This window comes from Theropithecus gelada, chromosome 3 (genome assembly GCF_003255815.1).
Source record: "Theropithecus gelada isolate Dixy chromosome 3, Tgel_1.0, whole genome shotgun sequence".
Classification (NCBI taxonomy): domain Eukaryota; kingdom Metazoa; phylum Chordata; class Mammalia; order Primates; family Cercopithecidae; genus Theropithecus; species Theropithecus gelada.
In genome coordinates this window covers 136,766,163-136,790,885 of record NC_037670.1, presented here as the reverse complement: position 1 = coordinate 136,790,885, position 24,723 = coordinate 136,766,163, and the positions used below count along the sequence as shown (strand labels likewise).

At 40.4% G+C, this 24,723-nt stretch overlaps 1 protein-coding gene across 2 annotated transcripts in view; it reads right to left on the bottom strand.

Annotated features, from left to right (window-relative positions):
* Nucleotides 1-15,636, bottom strand: part of IFRD1 (interferon related developmental regulator 1) — a 55,111-nt gene extending 39,475 nt beyond the window's left edge. Inside the window, exons 1-2 of one of the 2 annotated variants that reach the window (XM_025379471.1) lie at nt 15,117-15,351; nt 14,893-14,957 (exon numbers count right to left, since the gene is read on the bottom strand). The gene's annotated coding sequence lies outside the window, so the exon portion shown is untranslated. Of the gene's footprint in view, nt 1-14,892 lie in introns of both variants that reach the window. The other variant, XM_025379472.1, reaches the window with a different exon arrangement.
* Between the last annotated feature and the right edge of the window lie 9,087 nt (nt 15,637-24,723).

Genomic DNA, 24,723 nt, shown 5'->3' with positions numbered 1-24,723 from the left:
ATATTTATCCCAAACTCCAGAACCGCATATCCAATCACTGTCTTCTTCATTTTGTATCCCACAGACTGGTCAAATTTAACAAATGAAACATGTATCCACTCTACTACCCCACTCTTACCTGTTTCTTCTTTGGCATTGTGCGTCATGGTTAATGGCTCTACTATCCATCTCAATATGCAAACCAGAAACCTAACTTCATTCAGCATGCTAAACCATTTCACATCTAAAATATGTCTAGACCCTGTCCTTTCCTCTCCTTCCCACTGATATTACCAAGTATTACTTAGCCTTTTAGTTCACTGTCCCACCTCTAGTTTTGCCCTGCTCTAAGCTAACAGAATGATCTTCCTTATCCCATCCCTCATCCCATTACCATCTCCATGAAGACTTTCCAGCCCCCACTTTCATCCCTGCAGAATGGATTGCCTTATCTAGTGTGGCCCCTAGTGCTCTGGAGGGATTTACATTATGGGGAAGTAACATAGCCCTTAGTGGTTACAAGGTACATTTTCTGAAGACAGAACATTAGAATTTGAATCCTGGCTTTACCACTTACCAGCTGCAAGTTACCAAATCTCTGTTCCTCAATTTCCTCTTCTATAAAATAGCACTAATCAGTAGTACTTCTTGGAGTCGATGGGAGAATTAAGTAAGATGATACATGCTGGCACTTAGCGCATGCCTGGCACATGGTATTGATATACACCCAATAAGTTATCATCATCATCATTATTATAGAAAATCTACGACTTTCACTGCACTAACTTGTTTATATTTTTCTTTACTAGGCTTTGAGTTCCTTGTACCTAATTCATCTTTGTAACCCAGCACCTAGCACTGGCCTGAAAAGTAGGAGACACTCTATGCATACATATTTTTTGATTGAATCATCAGGTTACTGCTTGGCTTATAACTCCTCACTGGCTCCTGATTGCCTGCGGAATAAGATTCATACTTTTTCAGCTTGGGCAACATAGTGAGACTCCATCTGTACAAAAACATTACAAAATTAGCTGGGCATTAGCTGGGTCACACACCTGTTGTCCCCACTACTTGGGAGGCTGTGGTGAGAGGATTGTTTGGGCTCTAGAGGTTGAGAGAGACCCTGTCTCAAAACAAAACAAAACAAAACACTGTACTCTTTAGCCTGATTTATGCACCTATTCAGCTTAATCTTCTCCTATACTCTAAGCAAGATCACTTGCAGTTGCCTGGACATTTCCTTCAATCAGGAATGTCTTTCCAAGCCCTTTCCCCAAACTTGGTGAACATTTTTTTACGTGTAAGACCTTAATCAAGTATCTTTTCCTTTAAAATCATTCCTGACCCTTTTATAGGTGGCCGGCAAGTCTAGAAACATAGGCACATACATAATAAATGGTTTGTTGGTTTTATACTATAATACACAATGAAATAATATATTTGCATTGCCTGATTTCATGGCCACCCTATAGCTAGAACTGATCCCTCCTCCTCCTTCACGCCATTAGCCCCTTTTATGAAACACTGATTAGCTGGGACAGAATATAGCACACAGAGGTTCTGCTTTATTCATCTTTGTATCTCAATCACCCAGCCCCATGATTGGCACAGACAGGCACTCAACAAATATTTGTTGAATTAATAAAACATAAGTAAATATTTATGGATTATCGTTGTATAGGCCAAGAAAAACTGCCACCCATTTAATCATTGATAGTGAATATCCCTAATCCCCCTACATTCATTTTCATCACTGCTGCTCTGGGTGTTCAATGAAGCAAAATACTTGGCATGTGCCTTGGTGACCTCATTTTGCATTTGTTGCCTTCAGCTTTCATTCATGGTTAAAACATGTTTCTTGAACAAATATTTTCATTTTTAAAAAAGGAAAATTTTAAGGAAAAGTATCTGCTTTAATCAGTCAACATTATTTGAAATTCTTTTTCTTTAAGAAGAAAAATATTCAGCCTGGCACGGTGGCTCACGCCTATAATCGTAACACTTTGAGAGGCCAAGGTGGGCAGATACCTGAGGTCAGGAGTTCAAGACCAGCCTGGCCAACATGGTGAAACCCCGTCCCTACTAAAAATACAAAAATTAGCCAGACGTGGTGGCCCATGCCTGTAATCCCAGCTACTCGGGAGGCTGAGGCAAGAGAATCACTTGAAACCAGGAGGCAGAGGTTGCAGTGAGCTGAGATCATGCCATTGCGCTCCAGTCTGGGCAACAGAGAAAGACTCCATCTCAAAAAACAAAAAACAAACAAAATATCGATAGAGTAATAGGCATATAAAATATTTCAAAATTAATGATATAATGAAGTATGAATGTTGAATGTTCATTTTAGTAAGAGCCAATTAAAACTTGACCAGATAAAAATATTTCTGTTAAGGGCAACTTGAATTTATACTGGCTGTTGGAGCTCATGTACGTGGTTGTAGTCAGACCATGTGGTATTTTCTATAAGCACGCGCGCGCGCACACACACACACACACACACACACCTGTAGCAGATTCCTCTGGCTCAGTTTTGGACTGGCAAAATCCAAGTCAGTCTCCTCTTAGCAAATTCTCCAGTGAAATAATATTCCTTAAAGATGACATTCAGCTAGAAAAATAAATGTTTAACATGACAGTTTCATGACATAGTCTGTGAAATTGAAGACAGCCCCTGGCTAATGATGATACCCACGTTGTCAGATCCATGTTTTGCAGTCAAACACTCACTGATCTAATAAGGGAACCATTTAGAGGTTCTCTGTGCTTTAATAATGACTCATTGTCCTGGGAATCTTCACTCTCTGTGAGAATAAGCCCTGGAGTGGCTCACAATTTGATGGTCACTATGACAACTCTGAAGCTTTCAGAGATGCTCTGGTTTTGTCGGCGGGTGGTTATGTGTTGATCTGATTTTGAAGGAGTGTTGCAGTGGAGAGGTAATACCGCCATCACTTACTGAAATCTAAAGTAAAATTATTGCCATCCAATAAAATATTACTCTGTTCACCATTAATCCAACCTATAAAAGGCATCTTGCAATATGAGCCATAATATTTAGTCATGGCACAATAGTATCCAGGCTAGGAGTGCCAAGTTGGCATTTGAAACCTCTCAGAAGAAGTTGTTAAATGATATAGGGTGATCAAAAAAATAATTGAACACTTCCAAAATATATTTGTCAGTAACCAGGTAATTCAGAATCATGTATGAGCCAAAGTGCGAGTGACCTTTTCAATGTCTATGGAAAGTGTTAGGTTGTGATCATGTTTATATTAATATTTGTACGTGTTCAATTCTTTTTTAATCTTTCTGTACAATAGTATGAGTGTGATATTAGTATATAATCTGAGATCCAAACATCCCACAAAATGGGATTTAGTTGGTCTTTGAAACCCCTGAAATTATGTGCAAAAATATTGTATAGTTGAAAGTTAAAATTATTTAATTTTATCCCATATTATAATTTGTCTTTATGTAATAACATGGAATCGATAAAAATTTTCATTAACAAATTTTACGATGATGTAATTACTTAATTGCTAAGTTAATCTTAAATTTAATTTAGAGTTTAATAAACTTCTACAGTTTTTAAAGTACATAGTAGACATATTAAAAATGTGTTATCATATTAAGTACAGTATATAACCTTGGCTGTTGTGGCACCATTATCATCATTCCTGCTGTGGGACCCAGGGCCATTCCTAGCCCATAGAAAAATCTTTCTAATTCATACAGATTTTAAGAAGGCTCCTAAATGCCCTTCTTTTGGTGGGAATGAGTCCGTCCTGCAGTGAGAAGCATTGTTTAGTATGTAGACTTGATTTCAAACTCTTTTCATGCTCTCAGCTTGGTACCTATGTTCAGTGCACAAAATAAGCAACTATACACAGCAGCCCCACTGGGACCTCAATGAAAATAAGAAGAGATTATGACTCTTCAATACTTTTACTAATTAAAATACCTCGAACAGAGAGCAAGACATGCTCATCAATTAAAAAAATAAGACACTCAGCCAGGCACAGTAGCTCACACCTGTAATCCTAGCACTTTGGGAGGCCAAAGCAGGCTAATCACTTTGAGCTCAGGAGTTCAAGACCAGCCTGGGCAACATGGTGAAACCCTGTCTCTAAAAAAAGAAATACAAAAATTACCCGGGCATGGTGGCTCGTGCCTGTGGTCCCAGCTACTCGGGAGGCTGAAGTGGGAGGATAGCTTGAGCTGGGAAGTGGATGTTGCAGTGAGCCAAGATCACACCACTGCACTCCAGCCTGGGTGGCCGAGCGACACTCTATCTCAAAAAAAGAAACTATATTTAGTTATGAAACTGCTTTTACAAAAATTATAACTGAGAAAATTATGACAGCGAAAGATCTGACCTAACTGACTCCATCTTGCTTCTAACCTCCAAGCTGTCGTAGTTAATTCCTGGGGGTAGGCAGAACTAACTTTGGGAGGAACTTAGTTTATAGTTTAACTTTGAAACAAAGGATGATAACAGCCCTTTCCCAAAATAAACCCCCTTTCTGCCTGGGGACTAGATTGCCCTTGCAGGATTAACACATTAGCCACAAGATTAGAAATTATGGTTTAGGAGTATGCAGCTGGAGGCTGCAAGATTCTGAACCTCCCCAAATTGCTCCTGGAGATAACAACACTGCTGTAAAACCTAAAAGCAGTGCTTGAGGCATTTTGCAGACCCTCAGTGGGTCAGTACTCAGTGGATTAGCTGGCACCACCCAGATGGATAAACTGGCTCATCTGGTCTTCTGGCCCCACCCAGGAAATGATTCAGCACAAGAGGACAGCTTTGACTCCCTGTGATTTAATCTGTGACCCAGCCAATCAGCACACCCCACTTTCCAACCCACTACCCACCAAATTGTCCTTAAAAACGCTGATGCCTGAGTTTCTGGGGAGACTGATTTGAGTAATAATAAAACTCCAGTCTCCTGTACAGCTGGCTCTGCATGAATTAAACTCTTTCTCTATTCCAATTTCCCTGTCTTGATAAATCGGCTCTGTCTGGGTGGCAGGCAAGGAGAACCCATTTGGAGGTTACAGTTGATTCTATGATCCACATGTTTTAACAGTTTAATATCTCTGAAATTGAAAGGTCTTACAGTGCCATATCCATTCTGACACTCAATAAATTGTATATAATGAATATATTCATTGAGAAAAAAAGATTAAAGAAATGAAATAATCCTAACTTCTATTTGTATTGTGTTTTCCTCAGAATAATAGGTCATTTCCTACTTGAAAGATGATATGGTATAGGTTTATCAGAGTATTTTCCCTTGTCCTCTGTTTTCAAAGACTCCTTAGACTAAAATAATCCCTCTTCAACCCCAAAGCAGTTTGCTTACACTCTTGTGACCTTATATTCTGCTTTGCACTGTAAGTGTATTTTACTTTTCTCACCTGCTAAACCATAAGCTCCTACAGTGCTTGGCCTTTGGACTCTTCTCTTCATTACGCCATTGGCCAGCAGTGTGACCACATGGAAGCAGCACGGACTTTGACGCCAGGGTGATGTGTGTCCAGATCTAAGCCCTGCTGTCTACTAGCTTAGTGATCTTAGGCAAGTTATTTAATCTCTGAGAGTCCCATTTCCTCGTTTGTAAAATGAGGATGGTCATACTTAATCCATGGAATTGGTTCAAAGGTTTAAAAATGAGCCAGGTGTAAAGGATTGGCACTTGGCAGGTTCTTTGTAACTGATTATCACTATTTTTCAGAGACAGCATAAATTTTGGAATCAGATTCAAATCCTGGCTTGGTCACTTGATATGTCTCTAACTACAAGTTACTTCTCTAAGTCTCAGCTCTAAGTGCCATGAAGGTCAAGATCTTGTCTGTGGTGTTTACTGTTGTCTCCTTAGTATCTAACACAGATCCTGACACATGGTTGTTGAATGAACCAATACATGAATGAAAAATGAAGATAATTTCTTACCACACTATTGTGAGAATTCTAAAAAATCTACACTCTCTACCACTTACAGTTAAAATGCCCACTACACAGTAGGCCACAATAACTGATTTTTGATGCTCAAAACAAATGAATATAAGAAAATAGGATACATATTATGAATGCCCTGGGCATTCATGCCTCTATAGTTATCATGTAATTATAGGAGTAGGCAATAAGAGGACGTGGCTAAATGGCTGGCCTGATGACTAATATCTTCTAGTATTAAATTGTGTTCATACCGCCAACACAACACTATTAAAGGCAGCAAGAATCACTTGTTTGTTTAGTAAATATGTATCGAGCACATAGGATGTAGAGGATGCCAAAATGGATGAAATATTTATGAACAAGTACATCTATGTCAAGAACAGCATGTGGAGATGCTTGCTTTCTAAGAATTGAGGCCTCAGATGACTGGAGTTTCCGTATAAAGAAGATTCCAAAAAGATCATAATGAATAGACAGAATGCTTGGCAGCCCCTTTCTTTAATTCAAATACTACTTTCATAACGGTGACATTTCTGCTTCCACTCGTTTAGGCAGAAAGAGTAATCCCAATGACCTTTGGTCATCAATGTAGATAGTAGAGAAACAGATTATGGAGGTTAGGACAAGGGAGTTTCCTACTGCCCTGGATATTTCCCTCCCAGTATTGCAATAGGATGGGAAGGAGGACTGCATAGATGTGAGGAATAGGTGGCGGGATGGTGAACTGCAATTGTGAGTCTAAAGATAAATGATCACACCACACCTCATCCAGAACCTGGCTTCTAGGTGATTTCACCTAAAATATTCCAAACTGATGCATGTCATGCTTATTCTGCAACATAGATAAGAGAGTAGACGCTGTAGGTAGTAGTAAAGTCCTATTTCTCAAGAGGAGAAAAGTCCTGAACCATTATGCTGAATTATCAAATCTGAATTTTGTTACCACATATTTATATATTGAGATCAATCAATCTTAATTCAATATATATAATATGACATATAGTTAAAACAATAGTATATGTCTTCATATAATAATTTCTAGCCAAAAGAGCTAGACAGTAACCTCCTAGCCTAGCCTTAAGCTTCCTTAGCTCCCTTTGTGCCCTGTAAAGCACTAATGGTATAAGTAGCTTTCTGGACACAACAGGAAACACAGGATACTGGTAGAAACAGCAATACAGCTTGAAAAATAATAAGCAGAAAACGTTCTAGGATCAAGGACACATGAAGAAAAGAAAGTGAGAGGGAGGGGAGGAGAAGGATGAGGCAAGAAAGAAGAAAGGGAAGCAATAATAAGTTCCATTCATCTCAAGGAGTAATTATGTAAAACCTTGAGCCAGAGGAGCTCTGAGGAATGGTCCTTCCACCCTCACTGGCCTTTGGGGAGCCTCTGTATCAATTAGCTGGGGAACATGGTGCTGACCTATATGAAACTCGATGCTGGGAGAATCTTCTACATCAGGCCCCAGGCTGTATGAGTACCCCAGGCCACTTCTGGTGGAGTAGCAAGCCGCAATAGGTGATCCTTCTGGCTCCCTAAAGGGAGGCCTAAAGTCTGGTCCACCCACTTGGTCAACCCTAAAATGAACAGAGACAGAAAGGGGATGAAAAGTAGTTAGGAATGAACATGTGTGTGGAAGGGAAGCAGGGAATTAGCCCCATTCCTGGACATGGGCTCATGAAGGTTTATTCTGGGTAGGCCAGATGTGAAAGACTTCTCTATTGTCTAGTGTTCCCAAGGCAACAAAAATCAGGGCTCATGTCATTTGTGATGAAAAGGAAGTTTAGACTTTTACCAGGTTCTCCTTCCTAGGTACTTCTGAAAATCCCCAAGGAATGCTCACCTGTTCCACACATCTGCCCTCGCTACTGCTTGTCCCCTCAGCTAGGAGCAAAGAGCTAGACTGCTGCTCCAGTGTTCAGCAGGCCACCCCTGGCAGTCTCAGAACCACCTTCCAGGTTGCTGCCAGGCTTCCCTGTCTGCTATATTCCCGGCACCGACACACATCCATCCCTGAATCCCCAAAGTACCACAACAATCAGGAGGCTTGGGATAATAGAAGGGAATTATGATATAGAAAACAGCATTTTCCTAAAAAAGAATCGGGCTCCCAAATCCTTCACCTGCCTCAGGTTGCATCTTTTCTACGTTGCTGATTACAATTTTTTGCTATGCTTGGCTCCTAACTCCCTCTGTGGAATGACAGTGGGCAGCTCCAAGTCCTTTTATCCAAAAAAAAAGCCCTTGGGGCTCTGTAAGTGCTGTAAACCCCACCACACCTCTGATTTGTATCTGCCAACATGGAACAGATGTGGAGAGGATGAAGAAGTAGGAAGAAGCTGAGAAGAAGGGAGACGAGAAAGATCTGACTGAAACATCAGCACTATGCTCTATGGCTCAGAAGTGTCTTCTAATAGCAACATTCTATATTTTATTTATATAACAACTTTTCTCATGAGTTATCCTCTTATAAGAAAAACTGAAGGACTATCAATAGAAAACTTAACCAAGCTGCAATTTTTGTAACATGACGTTGCAGAGTATGTTCTTTTTTTAGGAAGATGCTAGGCCTGCCTTATCCCAAAAGAAAAAAGAACATGGTAAGACTGCCTTGTTTATTGAGATTACTAAAATATTAAATTGATATCATGAGTCCAATTTTAGTGTGTCTGAGTGAGAATCTGTTGAAGCAGACGGGACATTATGGGAAGAAATCTTAGAAAGTAAAAATTAGATTTTTCATACACAGAGTAACAGCTGCTCGGATAGCAGGAAAATCCTTAGAAGCCATTTATCAGGCGGCAGTGCGGTGAATAACAACGAAGACAATTCTTCTCTCAGATGAGAGAATGGGCCAACACACCTCTGACTGCAGATGACAGCATGCTGTGTTCCAGATATTGGAACTATCAAATAACTGATGTTCAAGGGTTTATACTTCTTAATGAACATTCTAGACTGCAAATTGCCTTTGACTTAACGTGACCAAAAGCAGAATTCTAAAGTGTAATCACATGCTGGATGTGCCCAATGGCTATGATACAGAGTGATGTGTGCATATGCCAGTGGTTTCTGTAGGTACAAGACATGCCAAACACAACTGAATAGACAGGTCTGAGATTAGGCAAGTGCTTTAAAGTAGAAAAAGCCACAATTGGGATAAAAACAATGCAAGAATATGGGTGATAAACAAGAAAGTACAATGGAGTAATTGCAACTAAGGCAACTCAATTGGTAGATAGGTCTAAGAACCAAAGAGTTCAGACATTTGTAAATGATTTCCTTGCTTTTGGACAGACAGGTCAAAGTTACTTTTCTGAACTATAAAGATATGTTGGGAGATGAATTTTAGAGGAAGTAAAGGGCCACTCCAAAGTAAAACTGTCAAGTTGATAAAGTCTGTTGTCATGATGACAATAGCTTTTGAGAAGAGGATTGACATGATGTCAACGTTTTGTTTTTAGGAAGATTAATCTACTGGTAATAAGATGACTTGAAAGGGGACGGGCAGGGTAGATTCAGGTTTTGTGTGTCTGAAGCTAATACCAGCTTTAAAAGGGTAGAGGCTCTGTTTAAGGAAAATAATACAGATTCAAGTATACAAAGTTGCTAGGGCCCTTCCCAGAACCTTTGAATGGCTTCATGCAAGGAAGGGAGTCTGAAGGTTAAGCTTCCTTTCCTTCAGTATAAACCACCTCATAAGCAGATGATAACTAAGTCACTAACACTCTCACCCTCATCTTGCCAGCCACGCAAGTGAGAACCCTAGGAGTCATCTTTTATCCTTCATCTTATTTCCTCTTCAGTCACCAAGCCATGCCCATCTAATTTCCTAAATATTTCTCAAGTTCATTTCTTTCTTCATTCTTAATGCCAGTACCTTAGATCTACGTGTTGCTGCCTCTTAACTACTCCATTGCAAATAGCTTTTCCAAACTGGTTCCCTGTTTCCACCCCGTTTACCTCCTAGAGACCTATCCTTCACCCAGCCACCCAGAATACTCTACCTGTGGGTAGATCTGATAATCTCACACTTCTGGTTAATACTCTTCATTAAAGCTTCATCAGGAGAAGGCCCAAGCCTCCATAGCATTATAAGCAAAGCCTGTGTGATCTCGAACCCCTTTGGCAGCTCAGCTCTTGACACCCTTGCTTTGCACTTCTCACATGTCAACACAATACTGCATTTCCGGCAAATGCCTTGAAAGTTTTTACATCTGGACTTTTGGTTCCTGACTGACCTCTTGGCTGAGAATTATCTCCCTTTTCCCTCATCCCTCCTCCTTCCAAACTCTCTTTACCGGGCTCACCTTTTCCTGGGGATCTTCATAGAGACCCACCCCTCTGCTCCAATCAAGCCGGTGAGGTGCCTTCTTCTGTAATGCCACATACAGTGCTCCATCAAGGCACTCAGCACCCTGTGTTAAAAGGACCTGTTTATAGCTGCCTTTCCCTCTCCTCTCCAGACTGTGATCTCCTTGGGAATAGGAGCCACATCTGATGCATTTTTGCACTTCGCAGCACTTCGCAGAATGTGGGTCTCACTAGATATTTTTGAATGAGTGAACAAATTAATGATGAAATCAAGCACTACATGAGTTATTCTCTGTGATAGAGTATAGAAAGATAAGAGATAGTTCTGGGGTATGTCTAAGCTTGTGAGTAGGAGAAAGAAAAGAAATCAATTAAACACAGGAGACAGAATAATTAGTAAAAGGGATCAATAGCTATTATTCATGTTGTTTTTCTATTTATCATCAAGTTAAGTTTATACAATGAATGCATATTACTTTTTAAAAATGAAATAAAGGAGTTTATTAGGGTAATTTAATTGCTAAGCTACTGAGACAAAAGGACCACAAAATAGAATGATGAAAATGTAGTGTAAATGTAATTCTCTCACATGTAAAAGTCCAGTGGTTATCAGCTTAGGACTGGCAGAGGAGCATTGCTGTCCTCAACATGCTAGCCCTGCCACCTTAACAGCAACTGCTTCTACTATGGTTCGAATGAGTCCCCCAAAGTTCATGTGTTGGAAACTTAATCCCCAATGCAACAGGATTGTGGGGTGTGGCCTAATTGGAGGTGTTTAGGTCATGAGGGCTCTGCCCTAATAAATGGATTAATGTCATTATCTTGAGAGTCAGTTTGTTATGAAAGTAAATTCAACCCCCTCTTGCCTTCTGTTGCACACTCTTTTGCCTTGTGATGCCTTCTGTCATGTTTTGATTGCAAACCAAAAGTATCTGAGACAGGTCTCGTTCAATTTAGAAAGCTTATTTTGCCAAGGTTAAGGACACACCTGTGTCACAGCCTCAGGAGTTTCTGACAACATATGCCCAAAGTGATTGGGGTATAGCTTGGTTTTATACATTTTAGGGAGACATGAGACATAAATCAATGCATGTAAGATATACATTGGTTCAGTCCAGAAAGGCGTGACAACTCAGAGCGGGGGCCTCCAGGTCATTGGTAAATTTAAAGGTTTTATGATTGGCAGTGGGTTAGAGGAGTTATTACCAATAGAAAGAAATGACTGGGTTACAATAAGAAGTTGTGGAGACTAAGGTTTTATCATGCAGATGATGCCTCCAGGTAGCAGGCTTCAAGGAGAATAGATTGTAAATAGATTGTAAATTCTTATCAGACTCAAAGAGTCTGTTCTATCAGTAATTACAAAAAGGATGAGGGCATAATGAGACATGTCTGGATCCTACTTCCCATCATGGCCTGAACTAATTTTTCAGGTTAACTTTGGAATCCCCTTGGCCAAGAGGAGGGGTCCATTCAGATGGTTGGCAGGACTTATAATTGTATTTTTGGTTTACATGATGCGGCAAGCAGGCCCTCACAAGATGCGGCCCCTCATTCTTGGATTTACCAGTCTTTGGAACTATAAGCCAAATAAACTTCTCATGTTTGTAAGTTACTACCCATTCTGTGCTATTCTGTTATAGCAGCACGAAACAGACTAAAATCTTCCAACCAGTGGTGAGAACAACAGACGAGTGACATGACAAGTAGTCAGCTTAAGGGAAGGCATAAGTTGCCCCCACTCCTGGCCAAGTGCCCATTCTCAACTGCAAGGGAGACTGGGGAATGTAGTTTCTAGCTAAGTCTCCACAGCTAAAATATGAGACAAGTTCAATTTTATTTTTATTTTTTTAAGGACAGGTTTCACCCTGTCACCCATGCTGGAGGGCAGTGGTGTAATCATAACTCACTGTAGCCTTGAACTCCAGGCTCAAGTGTCCTCCCACCTCAGTCTCCCAAGTAGCTGGGATTACAGGAGTGAACCACCACACCTGGCTGAAAGTTTTATGCATGAAAGGAAGGAGAGAGGAATACCAAAGACAAGTGGCCTGATGTAAAGTCTTTTGTTTCTACAAAATGAGAAAGAAAGAGAATGTTTTAGCAAAAGCCAGATTTCATGGGATTAAGAGTTTTGGGGCAGTGAACAAATGAAGATGAAAAAGTGCAGATATTTATTCAGATTTAACAGTAAACAGAGAAAACAGGATGATGACAAGAAAGAACTAGAGTAATAGGTGGTGGTGGTTTTGTTTGTTTTGTTTTTCTTGAAGGTGTAGTGCCCAAGTGTATTAGTCAGGGTTTTCCAGAGAGACAGAACTAATAGGATATATGAAAGGGGATATATTAGGGGGATTTGACTCATATGATCACAGAGGTAGAGAAGTCCTACAACAGGCCACCTGTCAGCTGGAGAACCAGAGAGCTGGTAGTGTGGCTCAGTCCAAATCCAGAACCCTCAAAACCAGGGAAGCCAACAGTGCAACCCTTAGTCCAAGGTCAAAGGTCCAACAGCCCCTGAGAAGCCTCTGATGCAAGTTGTAGAGTCCAAAAGCCAAAGAACCTAGAATTGGATGTCCAAGGGCAGGAGGAGAAAAGGTGTCCTGCTCCAGAAGGGAGAGAGAGAGAATCTCCCCTCCTTCTACCTGTTTGTGCTAGCTAGGACCCCAGCCCACATTGGATGGTGCCCACCCGCATTGAGGGCAGATCTTCCTCATTCAGTCCACTGACTCCCAAATCAATCATCTCTGGAAAACCTCACAAATAAACCCAGAAGCGATGCCTTACCAGCCATCTACACATTCCTCCATTCAGTCAAGTTGGCATCTAAAATTCACCATCACACTGAGTATGTTTGAAGATGTCAGTGAAGAGAAAGATAAAAAACTGACATTTGGCTGGGCATGGTGCCACAGCTATAATCCCAGCTACTTGGGAGGCTGAGGCAGGAAGATTGCCTGAGCCCAGGAGTTTGAGGCTGCAGTGAGCTAAAATCATGCCAACACTGCACTCTGGCCTGGGCAACAGAGTGAGATGCTCTCTCAAAAAAACAAAACAAAACAAAACAAAACCTGACAATCACCTAAGTGCTGTAGAATACATATTCTTTTCATCAGTACATGGAGCATTCTCCAGAATCGACCACATCTTAGACCACAGGACAAATATCAATGCATTCAAAAAGGTAGAAGTCATATCTCATATCTTTTCTGACCACAAAGGAATAAAATGAGAAATCAATAAAACAAGAGGAACCTCAGAAAATACAGAAGGACATGAATATTAAACAACATGCTCTTGAACTACCAATGGGTCAATGAAGAAATTAAGAATTAAAAAATTTTTTGAAACAGGCCGGGCACGGTGGCTCAGGCCTGCAATCCCAGCACTTTAGGAGGCTGAGGTGGGTGGATCACCTGAGGTCAGGAGTTCGAGACCAGCCTGGCCAACATGGTGAAATCCCATCTCTGCTAAAAATACAAAAATTAGCTGGCGTGGTGGCAGGCGCTTGTAGTCCCAGCTACTTGGGAGGCTGAGGCAGGAGAATCGCTCGAACCTGGGAAGTGGAGGTTGCAGTGAGCCAAGATCACACCATTGCACTCCAGCCTGGGCGACAAGAGCAAAACTCCGTCTCAAAAAAAAAGAAAGAAAGAACAAAATACTATCATAATCTTTACCTTCCCTTCACCAGACACTCCCTACACAGCAAGCTGACTCTGTGCTGACTTAGAAGCTCCAGAGCACCAGATTACCTTAAGACAGCACAGTCAATTTACAATTTACAAAAGTATGCCTGCAGCAGAACTCTCTCCACCTGGAGAGCATCTCCAGACAATGGCCACTTTACAACCTAGCTCTGCCTGCAATGGTGCCAGCTGGACCGCGGGGTAGATAAGACACCATAAGTGAGTCAAGTAGACCCCCACCTGCTGGCTCCCTCCCCTGCATGCTGTTCATGCCAAGTCCCCCTTTAAAAGCCCCTGCTGTCTGCCCCCAAAGCAAAGCAGTATCGTTAAAGGGAAGAACCTGTATTTCTTCTCATAAGCTAAGCTTTGGAATAAATCACTTTCTTTATACCAGATCCGCTCTTGTTAATTGGATTCTGCAAGCAGCGAGCAACTGAACCTGCGTTTCAGTCACAGTATGGCAGATGCCTCTTCAGTCACACTGATTCACACTTGTCCCCTGGTGGCAGGAAGAATCCAGATATACATGATAAATCCATGGAACACATACATGAAAAATGGAGTTAACAAAGCATGTCGATCTTGAAAAGATGTTAGGTGAGCAATCCTATAGGTGGGACCCTACGTGGCCACAAAGGGCCAGAGGTTTTAACTACTTTGATTTTCTACCAAGAGCTCATGCTTCCCTCCCTCTATCCTTCCCTCCTCATCACCTTCCCGACCCACTATTTGCTTTTAATTTTCTCCGTGTTCTCCTGCATATGATCACCTTCTGGTTTTTGTTTAATCTCAAAGAGACATTTCTAATCTCTGCCAAGGTACCCACCACTTACCGGGTTAAGAGCATGGACTCTTAACTCAAAAGGCTTGAGTAGCATCTTAGTCTTTGAGCAGTGTAACATCTTTAAGCCTCCGTTTTCTCATATGCAAATGGAGATGATAATACCTACCTTGTGATCAGCTTCTGAGAATTAAATGGGAGGTCCGTGTAAAGTTCTTCGCATAATGTTGGCACCTAGTGATCACCAATAAATGTTAACTTTATGTAACAGTGCTACCAGATAAAGCAGCTGACATCAGCCCAAAGCTTGACCAGTTCAGGCTATTGGCTCAAGTAAAATAATAAAGAAACATTAAATACTGGGATGAATTACACACATCCCTCTGGAACAACCTTTAACTATATAGACCTTGAATGAACCAGGAGCCAGAAGGAGTGCAGTCTGGTTTTAACAGCAGTCAGCCTTGGTAGGGCCTCCTGGGTTGGCCTTCACAACAATAGGAAGTGCTGAGTCATCCTGCCCCCGGGGTAGGGTGGGGAAGCAGGCAGAAATCCTTCATGGCAGGCCTCCGAGCAAGCATTCCAGGGCCTACTCTGTCCACTCTGGTCTCCTGACCCATTTACAGCTGACCTTCTCTTTGTCACAACCCTATTTATTCTCCCATCTCTCGCCCACTGATCCAACTGGTTTTTTTCCTTCTCTGGACTCAGACCTCCTGATCCCAGTTCTTGAGATGCAGCCAAATGGTCAGGTGTTCTTATAAACACCTGAAAATTTTCTCCTTTGAATCAGGGGATGACCTGAGCAGGAAAAGTACTAACTTTCTTGCTGGGAACATTGCTCCCGTTCTTCTTTTAAGAGTTAAATAAGAGGGAGGAAAAAGCAAGTAAAAGATCTGCACAAAGTGGAAACATAAAAATGAAGCTAAGGGGGAAAATTAGATGTGTTTTCTAGAAGATAGATGGAGCACAACTCTGTTATTAATTTCCTAATCTTGTCTGTGCAATCCAAGGGCATTGCCAGAGTTGTACAGATGGCTTGCCATCTATTCTGTTATAAATTTTCCCCATAGTAAGTATCAATTTTGGTAACTAATTGACCCTAGCTTTCTGCTATAGGACTGTGAGATTAATGGTTTGTTCTGATTGTCAGGATGCAGAGCTCTGCAGCAGACTGCAGGTGTCATTAGTTACAGAGCTGGTCAACACAGAAAAGGAGCAACACAGGAAACACATTTCAACATCTTCGGTCACTGGGGAACCTGAATTGGCAAAAACACTTGCCCTTTGAAGTCTTGAATATACCATCCCCCACCCCATGTTTCCATCTAAGCCCCCCACTTCCTGTTTCCTCCCTTGTCAAATGTGGCGTTGTTAGAAGTCTCATGCAGGAGGACTGAGTGGTCATACTCAGTCCCCACTGATCCTCTTGCAACCTTGACCACAGCCCCTGCAAGCTATAGGAGGTGGGAGGGGCTGGGCAGCTCACAGAGCAGAAACCACCATCTCTGCATTTCCTTCCCGCTTAGGTACTAATCTCTGAGATTGCATTCTCCCAGCCAGTGGTCACTTTCCACCCCTCAGGTGATGCAAACAATAGTCATCCCATTGTGGAGGCACCCACAACCTGACTATGAATCTTTCTCCACACTGATCCCTGAAAGTGGCTGTGGCGTGGCTGAGGTCCCTCCAGAAGTGCCTTTGAAGAGGATGCTTTCCCAGCAGACAATGAGGGCTGCTCTCTGGTTCACAGAGGGCACACTATTGGCCCATTTCCTGATCTCGAGATTGTTCTTCTTGGCCAACATTATTCAAAGCTTGCCTTCTGTTCACCAGGTCCTGAAAGTTCCCACTTCAACATTTGTGCTGAAGATCAGGCCCCTACTTTAAATTCTTACTCATATTTGTTTGCAGACTGATTTCTTGTTTTAGACCCTGGGTCTGTGTACTCATATTAATTCTTCTGGTCGCTAATGAAATGAACTGACATAACTTACTTTATTTAGTTAGATTTGTGTTCTTATTGAGAACCAGGACAGAATTGTGGAAGGATAATTGAGAATTTTTAAGCTACTAAGGGTTATTTAAGTTATTACTTTATTAACATTTCTGATGATAAACTTACTGCAAAGTCATTTTACAAGATATAAAAAGCTGGGGAAAATTTAAATCACTAAGATAAAAGCACAATAATCTCACCACCCAACGGCAATGATTATTCATTTTGATGTATTTCCTTCCAATCTTTTTCCCCTGCAATTTTTAGTAGGAATAGTAGGTCTATTTTTGTTCATAGCTCATTCTTCATCGAAGAATGGACACTGTACAAGGGGTATAGCATACATATTTGCTAGTATTTCCAGCAACTCAGAAAAATAGGTGTTGCTAAAATTGTGGAAACTGAGTCCCAGGATGATGAATTAGTAAATTGTTCAAGCTAGGATTTAATCCACATTTGTTTTACTCCTGGGGCTAAATGCTTTAAGAAGTGAACTCTAAACCCAAGCCTTTTGGTGGATATTATGGAAACAATGAAATGCTAAGACAGGGCTGTGGAGAGGTTGATGCTATTCTTAGTGATAGTCAGATCTCTCCAGTTTATTGTTAAACCAGATCTACTGAAAGAAATGTCTTCATCTGTATGTAGCCATTTTTAAAAAGAGATTTATTTCTCCATGAATCCAAACTATCAAGGCCCATCATTGTAAGCCGACTAGAAAGGAATGGAGAAACTCCTCTGAAACATCCACAAAGCAGCCCAGCGGGAAGTACACTAAAAGGGAGAGGAGAGTAAATCTTTGGCAGTTTGGGCCACTTTCAACACAGCACGAGCCTGTTCAATATCATGGCTGCCAGAGACTGCCAGCTACAGATGAAGCCAGGACAGCAGGGTCCAGGGCTATTGCCCAGATATAAATAGAAGTCAGTGAAGACAGGCATGTAGTTGCAGTTCTGCTAAAAACATCTGGGCTCAGATAAAAACGTATATCAGGCAATTCCTTTGCTAGTCCTGTACTAGTTTGGGGGCATTAAAATAAGTACGCACAAAGAATGACTTCGCTTCCTTGCCCACAGGGTGTTTCATTCATTCAACAAATATTTATTGAACACCTACGGTGTGCCAGACATGTTCAGGCTATATGTATACATCCGTGAACAAAGCAGACAGAGATCCCTGCTGCGTGTAGCTGACTATTGAGTGGGAAAAGACAGACAATAGACAGTAAACACAATTGAAGCAAATTGTGCAAATTCCACAGCCTGCCGTGGTTGCAGTATAAAGAGCAAGCTTTACTGGGGAAGCTCACAAGTCCAGGATCAACAAGAAGAGGCACATGGTCTCTCCATCTGATATTCATTTTAAGCTCATTTGTTTCCAATGTCTGTGTGTGCTCTCATTTTCCTTTTTAATTTTATTTTTTTAATTTGTAAAATCCCTACATTGCTCAATATATTTAGTGCAGTATCACCGCCTCTGCACAAGATATACAATTCTATATATGTGTTTTATCTATCTATTCATCCAGTCTTTTGTTCCTAATCTTGGTTTTTGTTTTTGTTTTTTTTTTTTGAGACAGGGTCTCACTCTGTTGCCTACACTGGAGTGCAGTGGCACAATCAGGGCTTACTGCAACCTTGACTCAAGCGATCCACCCACCTCAGCCCACTCAAACAGCTGGGACTACAGGCATGCACCACCATGCTGGGCTAATAGACAAGGCTTCACTATGTTGCCCAGGCTGGTCTCAAACTCCTGGACTCAAATAATCCACCCACCTCAGCCTCCCAAAATGTTGGGATTACAGACATGAGCCACTGCACCCAGCTGAGAACTTTTCTTTTTCATAGCTGTTTCGTTCTCTATTTTTGTGGATGCACCGTAATTGATTTAACAAGACCCCTGTTGATGGATATTTGTTATTGTTTTTCTCTTTTTTTTCTTTTCAATTTGTATGGGTACATAGTAGGTTTATGTATTTATGGGTTATGTGAGATATGTTGATACAGGCATATAAAGCCGAATAATCACTTCAGGATAAATGAAATGTTCGTCACCTCAAGCGTTTCTTTGTGTTAGGAACATTCCAATTATACTCTTTTCGTTATTTTTAAATGTACAATAAATTTTTGTTGACTAGTCACGCTGTTGAGCTATCAAATACTAGATCTTATTCATTCTAACTATATTTTTGTAACCATTAACCATCCTAATTTTCCTCCCCACCCCCACTACCCTTCCCAGCCACCAATAACCATTATCCTATTTTTTATCATCATCAGTTCAATTGTTTTTGATTTTCAGCTCCCACAAATGAGTGAGAACATGTGAAATTTATCCTTCTATGCCCGGCTTATTCCATTCAACATAATATCCTCCATTTCCATCCAGTTGTTGCAAATGATAAAATCTCATTTTTTATGGCTGAATAGTACTTCACTGTGTATGTACCACATTTTTTTTTTAATTTTACTTTAAGTTTCAGAATACATGTGCAGAACATGCAGGTTTGTTACATAGGTATACATGTGCCGTGGTGGTTTGCTGTACCTATCAACCCGTCACCTAGGTTTTAAGCCCCACATGCATTAGGTATTTGTCCTAATGCTCTCCTTCCCCTTGCCCTCCACTCCACAACAGGCCCTGGTGTGTGTTGTTTCCCTCCCTGTGTCCATGTGTTCTCATTGTTCAATTTCCACTTATGAGTGAGAACATGCGGTGTTTGGTTTTCTGTTCCTGTGTTAGTTTGCTGAGGATAATGGCTTCCAACTTCATCCATGTCCCTGCAAAGGACATGATCTCATTGTTTTTTATGGCTGTATACCATAGTATACCATGGTATATGTGTACCACATTTTCTTTACCCAGTCTATCATTGATGGGCATTTGGGTTGGCTCCATGTCTTTGCTAGCATAAATAGTGTTGCAATAAACATACATGTGCATGTATCTTTATAGTAGAATGATTTATATTCTTTTGCATATGGGATTGCTGGGTCAAATGGTATTTCTGGTTCTAGATCCCTGAGGAATCGCCACACTGTCTTCCGCAATGGTTATACCAATCTACATTCCCATCAGTAGTATAAAAGCATTCCTATTTCTCCACAGCATCACCAGCATCTATTGTTTCTTGACTTTTTAATAACTACTATTCTGACTAGCATGAGATGGTGTCTCATTGTGGTTTTGATTTGTATTTCTCTAATGCTCAGTGATGATGAGCTTTTTTCCATATGTTTGTTGGCTGCATAAATGTCTTTTGAGAAGTGTGTATTCATATCCTTTCCTCACTTGTTGATGTGCTTGTCTTTTTCTTGTAAATTTGTTTAAGTTTCTTGTACATTCTGGATATTAGACCTTTGTCAAGTCGGTAGATTGAAAAAATTTTCTCCCATTCTGTAGGTTATCTGTTCACTCTGATGATAGTTTCTGTTTGCAGAAGCTCTTTAGTTTAATTAGATCTCATTTATCAATTTTGGCTTTTGTTGCAATTGCTTTTGGTATTTTCATCATGAAATGTTTGCTCATGCTTATGTCCTGAATGGTATTGTCTAGGTTTTCTTCTAGAGTTTTTATGATTGTGGGTTTTACATTTAAGTCCTTAATCCATCTTGAGTTAATTTTTGTATGAGGTGTAAGGAAGGGGTCCAGTTTCAGTTTTCTGCATATGGCTAGCCAGTTTTTCCAGCACCATGTATTAAATAGGAAATCCTTTCCCCATTGCTTGTTTTTGGCAGGTTTGTCACAGATCTGATGGTTGTAGATCTGTGGTGTTATTTCTGAGGTCTCAGTTCTGTTCCATTGGTCTATATGTCTCTTTTGGTACCAGTACCATGCTGTTTAGGTTACTGTAGCCTTGTAGTATAGTTTGAAGTTAGGTAGCATGATGCCTCCAGCTTTGTTCTTTTTGCTTAGGATTGTCTTGGCTATACAGGCTCTTTTTTGGTTCCATATGAAATTTAAAGTAGTTTTTTCTAGTTCTGTAAAGAAAGTCAAGGGTAGCTTGATGGGAATAGTATTGAATCCCAGTATTTTCTTTAGTAGTTTCATAGTTTGAGGCCTTAGATTTAAGTCTTTAATCCATTTTTATTTTATTTTTATTTATAGCAAGAGATAGGGGTCCAGTTTTATCCTTCTGCATATGGACATCCAGTTTTCCCAGCACCATTTATTAAAGAGACTATCCTTTCCCCAGTGTATATTCTTGGCACCTTTGTCAAAAATGAGTTCACTGTTGAGTGTGTATTTATTTATTGGTTCTGTATTCTGCTCCATTGGTCTATGTGTCTGCTTTTATGCCAGTACCATGCTGTTTTGGTTACTATAGTTCTGCAGTGTAATTTCAAGTCATGTAATGTGATGCCTCCAATTTTGTTCTTATTATTCAAGGTAGCTTGTGCTATTCTGTGTATTTTGTGGTTCCGTATAAATTTTAGGTTTTTTTTAAATTTCTGTGAATAATGTCAGTGTTATTTTTATAGGGATTGCATTGAATCTGTAGATTGCTTTGGGTAGAATGCACATTTTAATAATATTGATTCTTCTAATCTATTAACATGGAGATGGACATTTGGATTGTTTATAATCACTTGCTACTATACATAATGTCTCTCAATAAATAACTTTCTTCACATATCATTTTGAATTTGTAGAGATTCTTAAAATTAGAATCGCTCAATCAACAGGTTAATGCAAATGTAGTTTTATTAGTTAATTCCAAATTATTCCCCATAGGGCCTAAACCATAATGATGATAGTACCTATTTTTCCACAGCCCCACCAACAAAGTATATTAGCAACCTTTTTGAACTTGCCAAATAGATGAGCAGTAAGATTTTTAAATGCTCTTAATTCACTCTTTTCTTAATATAAGCTAGATTGAGTAGCTTTTCACATATTTTAGGGTCATTTTGTTTTTAAAATTTCTTTTGGCTTTAAATACCCAGTTCATTCCTTTTGTTTATAGTGCCTCTTTTTAGGAGTTTTCCTGAATATTCTGCTTGTTAATTTTTCTTATGTAGTTTAGAATCAACTTCTCTCACTCCAGAAAAAAATAAATGGTACTTTTAATGTAATGACAATAAGTGTATATATTAACCTGGGAGAACTGGCATCTTCATGATGCTTCATTGTCTAACCCAAAAATATAACATGTCTTTCTACTTTTGTGTTTCACAGGAGTGCTTTAAGGTTTTTCTCATATCTGCTTAGCACATTTCTTTATACTCATTTGGCAAAACCACAACAGGATGCAGCTGAACGTTGCTGGAGAAAAGCCCACGATCATGCTGACTGGTCTTACTTTAAAATTTACTACTGCTAACTGCAAGCAGTGCCTTCTTGCTGCTAGGCTGTCACACTGCCTTGTCCTTCCATCTCCAGCTCCTTCAGACAATCATTCACACCTTCTCCCCCGACCCTTCTCCCATCCTCATTTAGCTGATTGTCTTGTTTTCTACCTCACTGACAAAACAAAACAATGCAAAACATCAGAAGAGAACTTCTGCCATTTCCCATATGATAATAACGCCAGCCACCCAAATTCAAATCTCTCCACATACCCTCTCTCTGCACAAAAAAAGTACAGCTCAACAAAGAGAGCCAATAAATAAATAAATAAATAACATGTACCTTCAGAATAACTGGGAGACAAAATAATTGAAAAAAATTTCAATTTAGATGTGAATGGAGGAGACATTGAAGAGCAGGAGTTGCTCCAGAGCCTACCCTAGAATAACACCAGCCTTGTGAGTATTACACGGGAGAGAGGAGAGAGCAGTGGGAGAACCTCAAGGATATCAGCTGGGGTTCACGCCTCCAGGAGAGGGGAGAACACAGGTCTCAGATCATGTGTTGTTTCACCCTCTTCTGCATGGCCCACTGGGGAAGGGCTGATTTTCCCCAAGCATGTGTGCTCTACTTTGGCCACTGCAGAGGGACTAGGGGATGCCTGGGTATGTCAGGGTTCCACCAGGCACCAGGGTCCCTTCAGCAGCCCATGAAGGTCTGGGAGAGGTGTAGGGGCCTAGTTTCCATGGCTGAGGGCTCTTTGGGATCCAGTTGATGGGGTTGAATGAAAGCCTAGAGAGATGACAGTCACACTGGGGAAACAAGGTAAACAACAAGCAATTAATAAGCAAGACAGATTGTTACATCTTATGTTTACTCACTGGCATGATAATTTACTTAATTATGTAGTAGAGACAATTCAGGAATGCTATAAGATATAATAAGTTGCTAATCATAGGATGCAGGGAGTAAATACAAAAGATGCTTGAGAACAGACAAATGTTATAAAGTAGAGTCACCAGGTCATGGATATCTTGATGAGAAGCAGGGGATCTAAAGCTAGATTTTTATCTCTGGCATAAAAGTTGTTGAGGAGGCGTTTGCCAAATGGACCCAAAAATGAGAGGGATGGAGGATGTATATCTGTGACCCACAGGGTTTGTCTGATTGGCATGTTCTAAGAAAGGTCTCAATTTAGCCAGCAGAGGGCAAGAAAACACAGAAACCATTCCAAGATTTATGACCTGAAGATTGTTTGGAATAGAAGGATTGTGTAGGTGTCTAAGCAAAAACAAATCACGAAAACAATTACAAATCTGGTTCTTTTGAAATAACATTTTAAAACTACATATCTAAAGAAGAGATTGACTACTGTTGGTATTGCAATAAGTTCATGCTCTTTTATAAAAAGTCAGAATTTCTTTAAACAGTGCTTGCCTTTATTTATAGATCCGTAAGTGCTTGACAAAATATGGGAATCTCTTTGGAATATTTAACCTAATATTTAATATTTAACCTAATATTTGAGGATCCCAGATACACTGAAACATCTATTTGTAAACACACATAGCAGTGATTTATTTTTTAAACCTCAGAAATAGGCTTTTTTAAAGAATGAGAGTCTATCATAAAGGTAGCATGTTATGACATTTGTTAAATAGATGAATCATTCAAAACAAACATGTATGTAGTCTATCAAGTAAGAAAGAGTGAGAGAGAAGCACCTGCGCTTTCCCATAGATACAGGGCAAATGCAGGGTTAGATGTCAGCAAAACCCAGAGGCCAGTGGCCATGTATCTGCTCCCTCTGATGTCGATCAGCTCCTCCTTTTATGCCATGCCCTACATCCCAACCTCCATTGCTAAAAGTATACCAACCATTCAAATAAAGTTTCAAGCCCACAGACTCCAGACCCAGGTAGAGAAACGGCAGCAGGCTTCTATAAGGCATTCTAAATGTGCTGTTCATACACTTAATCTGGGGTGACAAGACGATAAAAAAATCCCCTGGACTGGAAGCCTGGAAACCTGGATTATTGACATTATCTGGTAAACTATTGAAACTCTCTGGTCCACAGTTTTTGGCTTTTCTTTTAAATATACAAAATAAAGATGTGAAGTTAGATGATCTCAAAGATTTCTACGAACTCATAGGTCCTAAAATTCTATTCATTTTATTCCCAGCTTGCAGTTCTCCATCTCAGCTAATGTGGGAACTGATAAGAGTGTAGGATGCTGGTCTCCACTCAAGAAAACACATAATTTAAGAAGGAAGTCTTGAAGACTCTAGGAATAAGCTTCACAAATAGAATGTCAGACTGAAAGCAGATAATAAATTTATTTTATATGCTAGATGAGAACGGCGATGTCCTTCAAACCACACATTTAAAGGCCAACTTCAGTTGTGAATACAGGCTGCTTTTACACACCCCCAGGCTTTACTGAACTATACTCCTTAGGGCTGTTAGGGCACTGTACAGTCGAAGTGGCAATCAAGAAGGCAGCAATTAATAGAAGGTAGGATGGCCAAATTCTAATACTCTTCCAGGCAGCAGCGTGGAGAAGCATTACCTCCTACTCAGACTTACGACCATCTGTAGCAGCTGAAACACATTCAGCTCTAACTAACAGAACATTCAAGTGCAGAGGCTTAAACCTTAAGAAACAAGAAGTTCAGAGCTAGGCTCTTCCAGGTGTGGTCAGCTCTCA